The sequence below is a fragment of the Arabidopsis thaliana genome, assembly GCF_000001735.4.
Source record: "Arabidopsis thaliana chromosome 1 sequence".
Taxonomy (NCBI): Eukaryota; Viridiplantae; Streptophyta; class Magnoliopsida; order Brassicales; family Brassicaceae; genus Arabidopsis; species Arabidopsis thaliana.
The window spans coordinates 14,142,205-14,157,265 of NC_003070.9; the positions used below are offsets into that span (position 1 = coordinate 14,142,205).

The following is a 15,061-nucleotide window of genomic DNA, read 5'->3' on the forward strand; positions in this document are numbered from 1 at the left end:
GGATAGGTTTTACTCCCAGAGGTTCTTTGAATGTCGCTGGAAAATCACCTTATCATAAAGTGGCTTGAATCTGCACTTTACGATTTCGTACATGTTCTACCTGTTGTAGAGATTTGATGATTTTTGTTGACAGGCAATTCTGTCCAAAGCAAGGATGGGCTCCTTGAGAAACTGACTCCTGGGGCAACGCGTGGATAGGTTTATCATCACGAGGTTCTTTGAGAGTCATCTGGAAACCACCTCACCACGTAATGGCTTGTATCTGCGTTTTACGAGTTCGGATATGTTGTGGCTCTTGCAGATCCGTTTATACTTTCTCTATCATGAACAGTGGTTTCGTGGTTCGAGACGTGAGATCCGTTTCGTTTTCTATTCCAAAGGATGAATCACAGTTTGCTAGATGCTTTTCAAGAGCCAAATCTATTTCTTCTTTGACCACTTTACAAATCAAGGGATCTAGAACATGTTCGAGAAAATGTTTCACAATTTGCAATCTCATTACCTCCTAAAGAAAACAAAACGGATCTCAAGTCTCGAACCACGAAACCACTGTTCATGATAGATCCGTTTGATTATAACTCTTCTAAGAAAACTCCGTTTAAAGAAAAGTTGGGCTCCTTGAAGCTGACTCTTGGGCCATCATGAGCATATGTTGAATAATATGATGGTATCCAGAAATCAGCGGAAAAATGTCTTGCAAAGAGGTAGATAGATATGCATCGTCCGATTTGTCGTTGCCGAGCTTTTGGATATTTTCAAAAGAGAATCTCCTTCTTTTGCTGCAACAAATTCGTGCTCTCTATGTTGAATGCCTCTAAGTGGTTCTCTAGATTGTCATTTTGGTCACATGTAGGGCGGTTGACCTTAGGAGAATCTTTACTTGGAAATTTGCAATTTGCGAGGTAAACGGGGTCTGCCTCGTTTTTTCAATTACCATATTGATGTCTTGAGCCGAACTGGTTGTTTGGTGGAATTTCAACTTAATTCCCTTAGCTTATGGTGGACTCTCTCATAGTCCGCTTTATGTGTCAAAGGGATATGGTCGCCTCCACCCCACAGACAGTGCCAAAATGTGGATGTCGGATTCACACACTCAAGTATTTATATTATTTGTGGGCTTAAACTCTCAAGTACAAAAGTACAAGACAGATACGCATAGCTAGTAAAAGTATAAGAGAGTATATAGAAATGTACGAAGAATTTGTACATAGAAAATAGTATAGTATTCCTTATGTAAAGATCTTACATAAAAATAGAAAAAAAAATCTTTTGTGTATTAATGAGAAAATAAGAATGTTTAAGTTTAAGCTTTGTGGTCAAAATGTAAAAGCCCCATTTTTCTTGGAGTCTTCACCTATCTTTAATAGCCTATTTTCTTCTTCCAATATGCCATTATTTGGTCATTAACTATAGAATTAATTCACAAAATAACTTTCACAATCAATTCATAAACTTCATTGATAAGTTTATTCTTTTGACCATAGTCATTAATCCATGAATTAAACTACAAATTAATGTTAAGATTTGACCACCTCCTTTGTGCAACATGATCCTTCTTGGGCTTGGAAACTGATGGGCCTTCGGAATACATAAGAGATCCAGTTTGCGGGATCCGGTATCAAAATTCGGGTTCTCTACAAAAAAAGACACGGATGATCCCCTCCCCCACACTCTTGCTCTTACACATGTTGACATGCAATCTTTTACGGCAAGCCAAGCTATAAATGCGAACCGCGACACAACTTATGAAAACCAAATTGTACAGGCCCAAGGTTGCTCTGGACGACAAAGAAGAATTTGTTTCCGTGTAATCATAGCTGAGAATTCATCTTCATATGTGTCTGGTGCATACCACCATAGAATATGATCTTGACTAGCCGAGTGTACGGACGGGTCTTTAGCTATGATCTGGTCCACAATCAAACTTATATGTTGGTTCTGACCACGACGGATTGACCAGTGACCTCTTGCTACAACCTCTGCAACTGTAGCATCTCGGTGCACTCCCAATTCATATGTTCCCCTTTCTCCAACTACGATCAATAAGACTCCCCATTGACAACCAAGTATCCGACTAGGATCGTGTCTTAACTCCATCTTTTACTTCCATTCTTATAAACTCAATGGCTTGTGGGCAAAGCTTGAGCAGCTTACGTCCAACCGAAGACCCTAAGGACGTTGCTTTGATATCCCAAAATGATTCTTGGCGCAGAAGGTAATGACTTATCTATGCCACCCATAGAGAGCCCGACATGGTATATAACCTCCATATTAGGCTCAACGCATAAATCAAAGACATCTCCATCATACGCGGAACCCCAAGCCCCCTTCCTTTTTTGAGTAGCAAACCTCCTCCCAAGACACTTTTGCTTTAGTTGCATCAAGCGATGATCCACTCTAGAGGAATGAACTACACCTCCTTTCAATGTCTAAAAACATTTTTTGGAAGCCTGAAGACTGAACACCAGAAAATTAAGATGCTTCATATAACTGAGTTCATAAGTTGTAGACAACCTCAAGTGAGAGGTGCTTGCTTGTCCAATTAAAAAACGAGACCTTATCTTGTCAAGTAGAGGTTTGTAGTCAAGTCTCGTCATTGCTTTTGTGGTTAGCGCAGCCCAAGGTACCAAATGGGAAGAGAACTTACTACTAACCCTACTGATGTGGCCCCTATTTCCAAAGTCATCTTCCCTCGACCCGCATCAAATATTGTGGACTTGGACACATTGATGTTAAAAACTGAAATATGGGCATACTCATCAACCACTATCATGATGTTGCAGAGAGAACCAAGAGTACCATCCATGAAGACCATAATATCATCAGCAAAACTAAGATGTGTAAGCTTTATCTCCTTGCAAAACGGGTGAGAACCAATCTCTTTCATAACAGCTGCTCTGTTTAACATAGTCGACAAAACATTGTTGATGATAACATAGAAGTACGGTGAAAGAGAGCATCCTTTCCTTATACCACAAGAGCTAGAGAAAAAAACAAAACGAGGACGTAGAGATGCATATATTTATCTAGTGTATAAAGAGCTATGGATAACCCATCACACGTAGCCTAGCAGCAATAAACGGCCATTGCTCTATGTCAAACGCTTTAGAGATATCAAGCTTAATTGCTAAACGAGATGAGAGTGATTGCTTGTGGTAGTCCTTGACTAGTTTTGTTGCTAAAAATATGTTCTCTAGTAAGAGCCTCCCCTTCACAAAGGTGCTCTGATTCGGTTCCATCGCCTCTTGTAAAGTAACTTTAAGCCGGTTTGCTATTATCTTATATATCACTTAATATAGAAGATTGCATCACGCTATCAGTATGAACTCCTTCATATTTTGTGCACCATCTGTTTTGGGAACAAGAGTCAGAATAGTTGATTTAACACTTTTGGGCATGCATCCAAAGATCAAGAAGGACTGCACTGCTATTATAAAATCATTTCCAAGATCGACCAAGCAGCAATTAAAAACTGAGCAGGATAGCCATCTCGTCAACACCAATTGGATGCATTAAGGTTTTAGCAGCAGTCTGGGAATATTTAAAATTCACCAACCCTGATAAGTAGTCATATGATATCTCCACTAGTCATGTAGGTTGCGCTTGCATAATTCTTTTACAATACTCCACAACCTCTATTTTAATGTCTTCTAACTCTGTCAAGACTTTTCCAGCTTCATTTGATAAACTTTTAATCGAGTTTCTTGATGCTCTAGCCGATACTGCTTTTTGAAAATAACTCGAGTTTTGATCTCTCCACTTAAGCCATTGCATTCCATGAAGTTAGATGCATAGACGAAAGATACTAGAAATATCTCTCCATTTCGAAACTTAACCCAACAGAAAATAATTTGAGTACTCATGTGAGCTAGTGTTACCGAAACTTCCACTCCATCTCAAACTATCCATATTCGACCAAGACGATGCGTCGAATAATTTGTAAGCGAATGCAATCCCGGAAGAGCGACATTCATAATAGTACTATCAACTATGATTTACCCTCTTGAACTCTTGTTTCCAACCGACAACCCAACTTTAGTTTTGAAGCCTTTCTCATTCTAATTTTTCTTTTTAATAAACACTAGCTTAAATCCTTAGTTTTGCATCCAACAATTTTTGGAAAAATAATTAAAACATATAGAATTAAACACAATAGTTTGCTTGGTTTTCGATTTGTGTTAAAAACACATGATAGAAATTAAATACAGTAGTTTGGTTTGGATTTTGAGTTTTGTTTAATATATATTATAAAACCATACACTTGTGTGTGATTAGTTCGTCTGTAACTGTAGAATTTTTGTTGTATGTGTGATGACTGTAGTTGTAGATTTTATTGCTGTACAAATTAGGCTGTAGGTTTTATTAATTTAATATTATTACTTGATAAAAATTGGTTGTAGAAATAAGATTATGGTTGTATGTATTTTTAAACAAAAAATATTATTGGTAAATTGTACTTATGTGTTATATAATAGAATTTACAAATAAATTTAATATATATATATATATATATTAAAAACAATGTAAGTTATAGATATGTCATAAAGTAGATATTTGCCTATTATTTATATCCATAAAACTAAATTTAATATATATATAAAAATTATAGTAATGTTTTTAAAGAAAATGAGAAAATAAAGTGAAAAAAAAAGAGAAAAAAAGGTACAGACCTTTGTGAAGACCATAAAATTGTGCTTTAGAAAAACATGAACTTACAGACAAAATAATTAAAAATATATTATTTGGACTGTGAGAAAAAATAGGAAAGCTAAAGCATGTTTGTTTCGATTTTGGGGTTGTAACTTTTTTAGTGGCTTTAAAAATTTCTTACAGCCCAACCAATCAAATGTAATAAAAATTCATAACAGTATAAGAATTGGTAAATAATGATTAATGAAGTATCAATATTTAATATGTTTACCATATTTATTCACTATTTATTTTTACTAAAAAACAATTATCCAAACTCACCAAAAACAACAATTATCCCAACAATTTAATTTTGTTTTTTTTAATACTTATGAGAGAAGTGAATTTATACGTCAATAAGAGATTAAAAATAGAAATATTGTAATTTAAATTGAGAAAGTTTCAAACAGAAAACTATTTTGGTTTATGATTTATGAGTAATTAATTTTAAAATAACACATAGTAAAGGAACCTAAAAATTAACCATTAGAACATTTTTAAAATATATGGATGAAACCATCTCATAGTTTATATAAAATGAACTTAATATTATAAATATCAATTATGTTAACATGATCTATTTATCGTTCTATATATTTGATTATTTAAAAATTTGGACTAAACACTCACTATCTTGTTCTTCTTTTTAATGCCAATTTCTTCTGGCCCATTAAGGCCTATCTTGTGTGTGTTTTGTCTAAACCAACAACAGAACATTTAATTAACTTAAAAGGCCCATTACGTTTCTCGTCTCTTCTTTCACTTGTTTTGTTCTCGTTGATGTCGATTCTTTTTTTTTTTCCTTCTTCGATTTCTTCTTCTTGTACTTATTCTTCTCTTGCGAAACAGAAAAAGAAAGAGAGACGTAGTGTTTATTTCGTTGATTTGTCTGAATAATTTTGAACTCCTATTAACTGTTTTGGCACGAGTTAAATATTCTCAGCAGGCTTGGCTTTTCTTCCGCTCTATTGGAAAACACAGTTTTCTATTTAGTTGGGCCTTTCTTACTGGACTCGACTTATTTTCTCCCTTTCACCGATCCAGGTTGAGCATAATTAGCAACTGCTTGTGCATCATCCATGCTAATATGCTAATTTATGTCCTTTTACATTCGTAGTTTATTTACTCTTTGACGGTTTACGTGGATTTTCAACATTAGAATATAACATAACAAATATTATGCTACGTGCAGACGGTCCACACGAGCATGTGCAAGCAACTGCCACTTAAACCAATAATACTTGGACCAATTACACTGAAAACATCATCTTTATTCCATAGCTTCCATCTAGAAAGGCTACATTAGCATCACATATACTAACAATATAGACATATAAAAAATGTGATGGTTCAAGAAATCTTCGTCCACTATGATTGCTACACCACTTAAACCAATAATACTATCTATTAGACTGTTACTTTGTTTCTTGGTTGCCTTTTACACCATTGGGAAGACATATTTGTGTATCTGTTTGGATGCTCACACATGGATTTCTGTTTTGTTTTATTTAATAAAGATCTAATGATTCATTTTTTTTTTTAATTTTTTTTTTTGTGAAACTTTTTTTTTAATCTAAAAGGAAAATTCATTTTAACTCCTAGTTTCATAATATTAGAAACAATTCTACCAAAAAATGAATATAAAAGAAATTATGCTCGATGTTTTATTTTATTTTTTGGTGGGCAATGCTCGATGTTTGTTTATATACTCCATAGTTTAATATTATAGTAACGAACTGAGCACAATACATTCAAGAAAGAAATATACATTTCTATGTAAGATTGCGTCATTTACTATAAAAATATACAATGTAATATTATTTGTTATATTTACCCATATAAATAAGTACTAAATTCTATGTTTTTCAATAGTATGGCATATATCTATGACAAAGTAAAATTTATTGTATGATGAAAGAAATGGTGTGTTTTCACTTATAATCTTATGGTTCATATTTCAATTGGTCTTAAAAATATGTTTGGTTATCTAATATATAAAAAAAAATCATTAGAAGTTTAACATCATTCATAAATTATAGAGTCATTTTTAATCTTACAAACTTTTGAGATAGAGACCAACCAACATATGAAGATGGAGTCTAGCCACAAAAGGTGAAAGATTAAGAGGTGTCAAAATTTACAGGCAAAACAATGGAGATATCTGATCGGTATTAAAATACGAATGTTCTATCTATCTAGACTAGATATTTATGTTTTATTTTGTGTTACTTTCATGTTTAATGGTCACGATCAGCTTCTTTTATTTATCTGCGTGGACAATCGTAATTTGTGGTTCTGCTATGTTTATATGAATCAATATTAAAATACCTTGTAAATTTGAAAATGATAATAAACTAGATTTTTCAGATAATTTTCCTGAATTTCTTGTGGATGTGGTGAAGTTGATATCTTTTTGTGGTGATATATTATTTTGCCTATCAAATTTGAACAATTCATATAGCCATCAAAATAGTACTTTGTCTGGTTGGCAAAGGGTTCACCCAAAATTCTCTGGATGCCACAAGATCTCATGAAACGCAACTTCCTTTGGCTTTTTCAGTATTTCTCATTTTTTCTTTTACTTTTTTGAGAAAATAAAAACAAACAGAAAATAAGAAATAGACATGCATGTACGTCAAAAACCACAAATCACAATCTTCGTCTTTTTCAAGATCGATTTGTTTTGTTGTTCTTTTTTTCTTCAATGTTTTAGTTTCTTTTTCTTATCGAAAAAGCATTATATATATGACCCTCGTGACGTCAAAATGACAACTTCAAATCTTGTCTAAAAATAAGGAAATTTTCCAACCCCTAGTCATACATATATAATAATATACCATAAAGAGTATAACTTGGTTTAAGAAGATGGATATGTCGAAAACACAATGTATTTAGTCATCTACAGTTCAAAACCCGTTTTCCCTACTTAGATAAAATCTGTTAAAACCGGTTTATAAGGAGATAAATCATACACACCTATCAAAAATCTATTCAGAATCAGTTTCACGATCACACTAAAAGCACTTAAAAGTGCTCTGATCGTACTTGCTATCATTTACATTAATTCTAAGAATTAATATTAACAATGTACGAAACTACTTCATTCTATTATGAATTATCTTGATGGTGTATTACAATGCCTACTTTCCTAAGTGATTGCTACTTATGTATGAAGGAGTTTATTCCCTTATTTATGGGGCTAATTTTTTTATTTTTTTTTGTGCGGCTAAGTTGAATGAAGGCATTGTAATGAAGGTTTTGAATAATGTTCAACTTCTCCATAATCATGTCAAAATGCTAATGAGAAAGCCCCACTTCAATATGTGCACCTTATCTAATGAAAAACAAGCCAAATGGCATATTTCTTCTTTGTTTTGTTTTATTAATTAATAAAAATATTTTGAGTTGGAATATTTTGGAATTTTCTAGCAAAGGCAAGAGTAGAGAGAGCTATATATACAAAGATGGCTCAAAGGTTCAGCAAAGGTCACATTGTCTTCAAAACTATTTAAGTTTAGTTTACCCTTTTCTTTCTTTTATTAGCCGTCCCTAGATGTAGCTTCCTCCTCTCTTTTTTGACTCTTTGAAATCCTTGTGTCAAAGTTTCACCAAAGTTCCTTTCTTCCTCCAATCTGATACATTCTTAAGACAAAATTGCTTTTTAAAAATAGTCAAAATGCAGACAAATAATTACACAAACCAGTTTGGATTTTTTCGTATTGTATAATGAAACATTTACATTAGACCTATTGATATTGTCGACCCGATGATCAGTAGTTACTCTAGCTATAGGAAAATTATAGTACATAATCATTATGATTGAATAGCTACGTAAAGGTTAAAGATATTTATCACAGCTAAAGATGTCCATGCGGGGTTAACCCGTCTTCTACGAGTTCAATTTCGTTTTGCAGGTTGCGACATTTCGATCCGCATAAACTCCCTGTCTAAAAAATGACAATCTTAATCCATCCCACTTTATGACTTCGGTTTTGCAGTGTGTCCACGGATTTAATTTATAAAATAATTTTTGAATAAAAGTTTGATAAAAACAACCTTAATACCCTTTTAAAAAGTATATACTGCTAATTCTGCATACTAAATGTGCAGAAATAGTTATATATTACAGTTTTAGTTATTTAATATAGTTTTATCATTTTGTTTTTATGAGTTTACTTTTTATCTGTTACACCCCAAATTAGTTCAAAAGTGTTTATAGTGTATTATCTAGAAATGTATATATTTATTACTATATTACTCTCTTCCCGTATGAAGCTCGTTTTGTTCTATATAACAATGTTACATGCATATTTTAATCTAAATATGCTTCTTTTTCCGCTAAATATAGCACATCTAATAGGTCTTTTTATTCACATTATCTAAAATCTTATTATTTCATGTTTTCCAAATATACCAAATTATCTATTGGAAGGAAAATGAATCAAATTTTGAAGGGACTCTCCATAATAAATGATCCATATTTGTAAAAATAGAACTTGAGGGGAAAACCCCTTGAGCCGAAGGTATATGCGAAAGAACCCAAATTTGTCATGCAGGGTGACATTCAAATATTGTATGGTTAATTGTTTTCTCTAATGTTTCATATCGGCTACAACTTGAGTCACAGTTTATACTTTTTTCCGTAAATTTTTTGTTACCGACACACAACGTGATAACATTTACCACAAAAAATGAAGTATCTTTGGTGGACATTGCAAGTATGTGCTTTTAGTAATTTGATATCATTTGACAAAAAAAAAAAAAAGTAATTTGATATCTGGTCCAATCAAATTTAAATTGGCATGTAAAATATCTAACCTCACCGTATAATATCCATACTTGACTGTATATTTTCATGATAATATAATATGTGTGTAATAATTTCTATTAAATGTAATTTAATTAATTTAGAAATAACATATTCTTATAATATATTTAAAACGACCAAATATTATGTTTCAAACAAGCTTATATTATGGTCTCAAATATTTTTGTAGTCTTTTTCCAAATATGAGAAATTTATTTTTAAATATATTTGCTTATAGCATTGTACTTGTAATTTAATTGAAACAAAATAAAATAAAATAATAGGGAAACAAAACTTACAAGAATTAAATTATCAAATAAAAAGGAATGGTTGAATTGGTTTATTAAAATATCATGATGATTTCAAAAATTATTTTTTATCATAAAAATTGAGAATGGTTGAGTTTTTGTAATCTCTCTTAAACTATTTGTTCCTCTTTTTCAAACGAAAAATAGTGCGATTATATTTTAGTAATACCATACCTGTAATATTTATTTTTTGATAAAATCATACCTGTAACATTGTTCAAAGATAATTGTTACTTTTGTCAATTATTTATTGAATTTGCATGTAAGAGTTATTTAAATTAAAATATAATATATGATATGTGATATCGACACTTGAATATTTTCTCGTACTTTATATATTCATTAAATGTGTTAAATCATGAGTATTTTTAGGTGGTGTAGTGTGAAGAAAAGAAAAGAATTTGCGTTGGATTAAATATTTGTAATTATCATTCCAAATTGTTGTAACAAGTTTCTTTCCATTTCCAAATAAGAGTGAAAGTGTTTGTTTTTTCTTTTCTTTTTTTTTTCTTTTTGAAAATATTGGAACACATCAGCATGTAGACATGTAACGAGATAGTGAGGTAACTTGAAATCCATGTTTTTGTTACTCATGGACCGTTGGAATCTCCATGCGCCACTTCACACTCTTTATTGGCTCATTGTGTTTCTTCCGAGTTTAAATTTTTTCTAGGGACAGAAATATTAAACTTTCACCATCAATTTAGTCGCCAAAACTTCTCCTGAAACAAAATCAAATTTAATTACTAAATGTGGATGTTTCCTTTTTGATAATTGGAGTAAGTTAGATGGTGTATTCAATTTGAATATATATAATAAAAATTTTAATCGTCCGTACTCGATTATAATCATAGAAATTATGATTAATTTTATTATAAATATTGATCAATCTATCAGATCTATACAAAATATATGTACTTCCTGCAACATTCACGCCTCTTTCGGGCTTTTGGACCACATTTTTGTCCGACGGTCCGTCTACTACATACATGAGGCTTCAAATATTTCCCTACCAATCCTACAAATCACCACATGATTTTTTTCTGTGTTTTGTCCTCGTTCATACGGTTTCGATAATCATTTCCCGAAAGGACATCCATCCTGAAATTATTTTCGATCAAACTTCCTTAACTGTAGAGTTCTCTCGGAACGTTTGACCGAAAAAAAATTACATTTTTGTGACATAAATAAGCAAATCAGTTATTTTAAACTTCTCTACATGTACCACCATATTTCCAAAATCCGGTGTTACAATTTTTATATGCACCATACCAATGTTGAAGAATCTTATCCCTAACACTCAATATCACAATGAACGGCTCTACATCATTCTTAAATTTTCGATTAGCCTTACGCCATTAAGTTGTAAAAAAACTGCTCTCTAGGAATCAAACCGTAGCATTGTTGTACAAGCATTTAAATCCTCGACCACTAGATCATGAAGCTTCCACAATCAAAAAATAAATTGAAATGATTAATCTTATGTTATTTAATCATAAATTTTTAAATATAAATTATATGTTATTTAATAATAAATTTTAAAACCGTTCTATAATATATAACTAATGTTACAAATTGTAGATATGAATAATTTTAAAATGTGATATTTTTTGACCAACCAAAAATATTATGTTCAAAAGAGTATTGAGAGTTACAAATTTTAGAAAAAAAACATTTGAAAAACATAAGTTGAGCAAACATTTCAAACCAACGTCGGAGAAGCCGCTTTACGTACGTAGCTATTCAATCATAATGATTATGTACTATAATTTTCATATAGCTAGAATAACTATTGATTGTCGGCTCGACAATTTCAATTAGTTCTGATGTAACTCATTACACAATATGAAAATCGAAACTGGTATATGTAATTATTTTTCCTATTTTGGACTATTTTTGAAAAGTATTTTTGTAAATAGCAGTGTAGAGCATTATACAAAGTAGAATGGAATGTTACTGGTAATATTATTTGTAAATGTTATTATAATCAAAAGACATTGAACTACTGATCTGAAAAAAAAATGCTTTTCAAATCCATTATTATTGGAAATTTTGAAGTGATCAAATTTAATTTAATAATTTAAAAGGTTTTAGAAAGAGTTATAAGTTAAAATACAAATATCTAATTTCATACTAATTTTTAGTGATATATCGAAATAGTTTAATAACACATTATCTAATTTTATACAAAATTTTATTAAATTCTAAATCATTCTTTTTTTCCAAACTTAAATCATTCAAAATATAGTTATATTCTTTTTATTTGTTTATTTAGATAAATCTAGAGAATCTAACCATTATAAATGTTAATACTAATTATTACGCGTTAATGGTTTGTAATCATGGGTTACACTTTTTGTCGGCACATGCTTTGCATCGGTTCTATACAAATACAGGGGTTACTTTATTATCCAATGGGTAATTATTTAATTAACAACGTCAAAAAAATAAAAGTTTAACAAAATCCAAAATTAATATATTATACAAAATTAATTAAATTATAATATTATGATATTTGAAAATTTGGTGGTGTTTTAAAACACTTACAAAAATATTAATTTATTTATCTATATTTATAAATAATATAAAATATAATTATAAAAACCTTTTTAAATACAGATAAGGCAGAGGACTATGAGAATTTAGATTCTAAATTGTTGTAGTGGTAAATACGGGAAAATCCATTTTTATACCGAATCATTTTTATTTATCATTTACAAATTTGTCTATAGTGGTGCGGATTTACAAATAATTAAAGTAAACTGTCACAGATCGTTTTTACATATAAATAGAGTTGGTTCATGACAGTTTGTTGTACGCTTTAAAAATAAAGTGCACTAAACCGTTTTTGGATTTGTCCATCCAACCGCATCACCATTCAAATCCTCAGTGTCTAATAAAATTAGAAAGGATAAATCTATACAATAAAAAAGTGAAATATTTCTTTTTCTTTTTTTTCTTTCGAATTTTATTAATATAATGGAAGAATATAAGAGTGGGATGCGTTTTTGTTACACAAAGCCGACAAGAGATTAACTTTTCCAGAAACAAAGCCGACGGAAAAGAAATATATCTCTAGAAACTAATCCCTAACAAGGGAAACGAAATAGAGATAACTTGAAATAAACCTCAAAAAATGAAATAGAAGCCAAGACTAAAAATAACTCTAGAGATATAGACATATCAAAATAGCTCCCTTGAAACAAAATGATCAAAGCCAAACACCAAACACATCTAGCGAAACCTCCTATAGTGATACAATACTACCTCTCAAAACCAAGTGAACCTAAACTACTATTCCGGCAAGAGAGAATCAGGACAAAGCATAAAAAATTTCTATCCTACTTCAGAAAGCGACAATATCGACTCAGCAATCTTTGAACGCCGAAGCCATTGAACTGACCAGACCTCAATCATGTCTTAACTATAGAAACAAGGAGTGAGACAATTCATCAACCGGATGAAACCAATCTCAAAAGAGAGCATCACAAGATCAAACCGGGAAGAGTACCATAAAGACCACCACTAAAACCATGGAACACGTGCAAACAAGTCCAAAAAATAGAGATCAAGCTAGTCACTACAACTGTTTTGGGTAACCAACCAAATCAATAAGAGGAGGCCACAAAACACTTGAACACAAAAAAGGAAGTGGGAGAGAAAAGAGAGGGACGAGGCACCAAAAACAAAACCGTTGTTGCTCAGATCCGTTGAGAGAAGAAGAACAGTCTCTAGTGCTCCAAACAAAATAAGACACCTGACTAGAGACAAGACGAAGATCCACATCATGAGGCATAAGCGAGAACATCGACTATATTTTTACCATCTACTTTAAGGGTTGTTGATTTCAGTTTTTTAGAACCAAGCTTTTTTACAACCCAATCTACCTCGTCAAAATCAGCACGTTTCACAATCGTAAAAAACAAAGATAATAAAACAAGAGAAGGGACCGGCGCTATAAGAACCGTTACACGCCGGTCAGATCTAGTCAAGGCAATAGGTTGGAAAAAAACGGCGATTAAATTTTTTTTTAAAAAGGTTTAAAAATAAAATAAAAATCTATAATCCATAAATTATTTTGAACTACTTTGATATATATAATACAATCTGGCCAACATCTATTCATTAATATGCGAGAGTTTTTTGTGATTATTAGATATGCGAGAGTTATAAAGTAGAAATAGGTGTTTAAAGAGTGCTGAATTGCCATTTGTGGCAATAAACAATTTTCGCTTTTATGTTACGCAAATATTGTCAAAGTTTGATTATAATTAATGTTGAGATTGGAGGATTAATGACGTTATGACAACAAGTCAACAACTACGAGCTAAATAATCAAGTTAGGCGATCAATTGAGGTAAAATATCTCACAAGTTTGACGACTCATTTTTTAATGACTTTATTAAAAAGGAGAATAATAGTTTGGAAAATGACAAACCACCAAAAATGATAAAACAATGTAAAGAATAAACAAACGACCGCTTTTAGAAACGTCGTAAATATAATTTCTTCATATCACTCGTCCCTAATTCCCTATATTAACTATACTATATATATTGTATTGATTATCTTATTTGTAAAGTTAGGTATATAAAAATCATATATATTGAAACTGCTATATGCAAGTAGTCTTATTTAAGAAATTGTGCTATGAAATAGAAATTGTTGTATGGATAGTAATAGTCTTCGCAACAAATTTAGTTTTCATTGTTTGACACTTTAACATGAAAGGTTAGCATAAAAAAAAATAAAGTGGAAACTTGAAATCAACTAAATTTTCATGTTCCTTTTTAAAGTATAAAACTTAAACATAATATAAATAGTACCATATGATTTAAACTTAAACTGTCTTTTTTACTTTTTTTTCTTTCACAGATTTAATCTTCATCTCACATCTCAAAAGATAAATTTTTATTCTGCAGTAAAAAATTCATTAGCAAACTCTCTTTAATTAAATATCAAAATATGTTTTTTAATGTAAAAATATTAATTAATATCTTAAACTTTGTCTTTTTAGTGAAATATCTTATATATTATAACAGAAGAAGTATATATATATATATATATATAAAAAAAATAAAGATGTATATTGGTTACCCAAAATTAGAAGTTCACAAGAAAATCAATATTCAATATTTACTCAATGAAATTTTCAACAAAAAAAAGTCTTAAATAAAGAAAGATTTACCCACTGAATCTGCTGAACCCGTGGCTCCGTCGGTTTTGATTAGTCACCGCCATTCTTTCCGAAGAAAAA

General features: G+C 31.0%; 1 long non-coding RNA gene and 1 pseudogene across 2 annotated transcripts; both read right to left on the reverse strand.

The window, feature by feature from the left end:
* Window positions 1-1,601: 1,601 nt before the first annotated feature.
* On the reverse strand, window positions 1,602-3,797 carry AT1G37120 (annotated as a pseudogene; the record flags this gene model as incomplete). Its single annotated transcript has 1 exon — window positions 1,602-3,797.
* A 9,104-nt stretch (window positions 3,798-12,901) lies between these two features.
* On the reverse strand, window positions 12,902-13,765 carry AT1G07013. The gene is made up of 2 exons (NR_139184.1): window positions 13,628-13,765; window positions 12,902-13,049 (listed from the first exon to the last, which is right to left on the reverse strand). It is a non-coding gene; the product is annotated as an other RNA (long non-coding RNA).
* Between the last annotated feature and the right edge of the window lie 1,296 nt (window positions 13,766-15,061).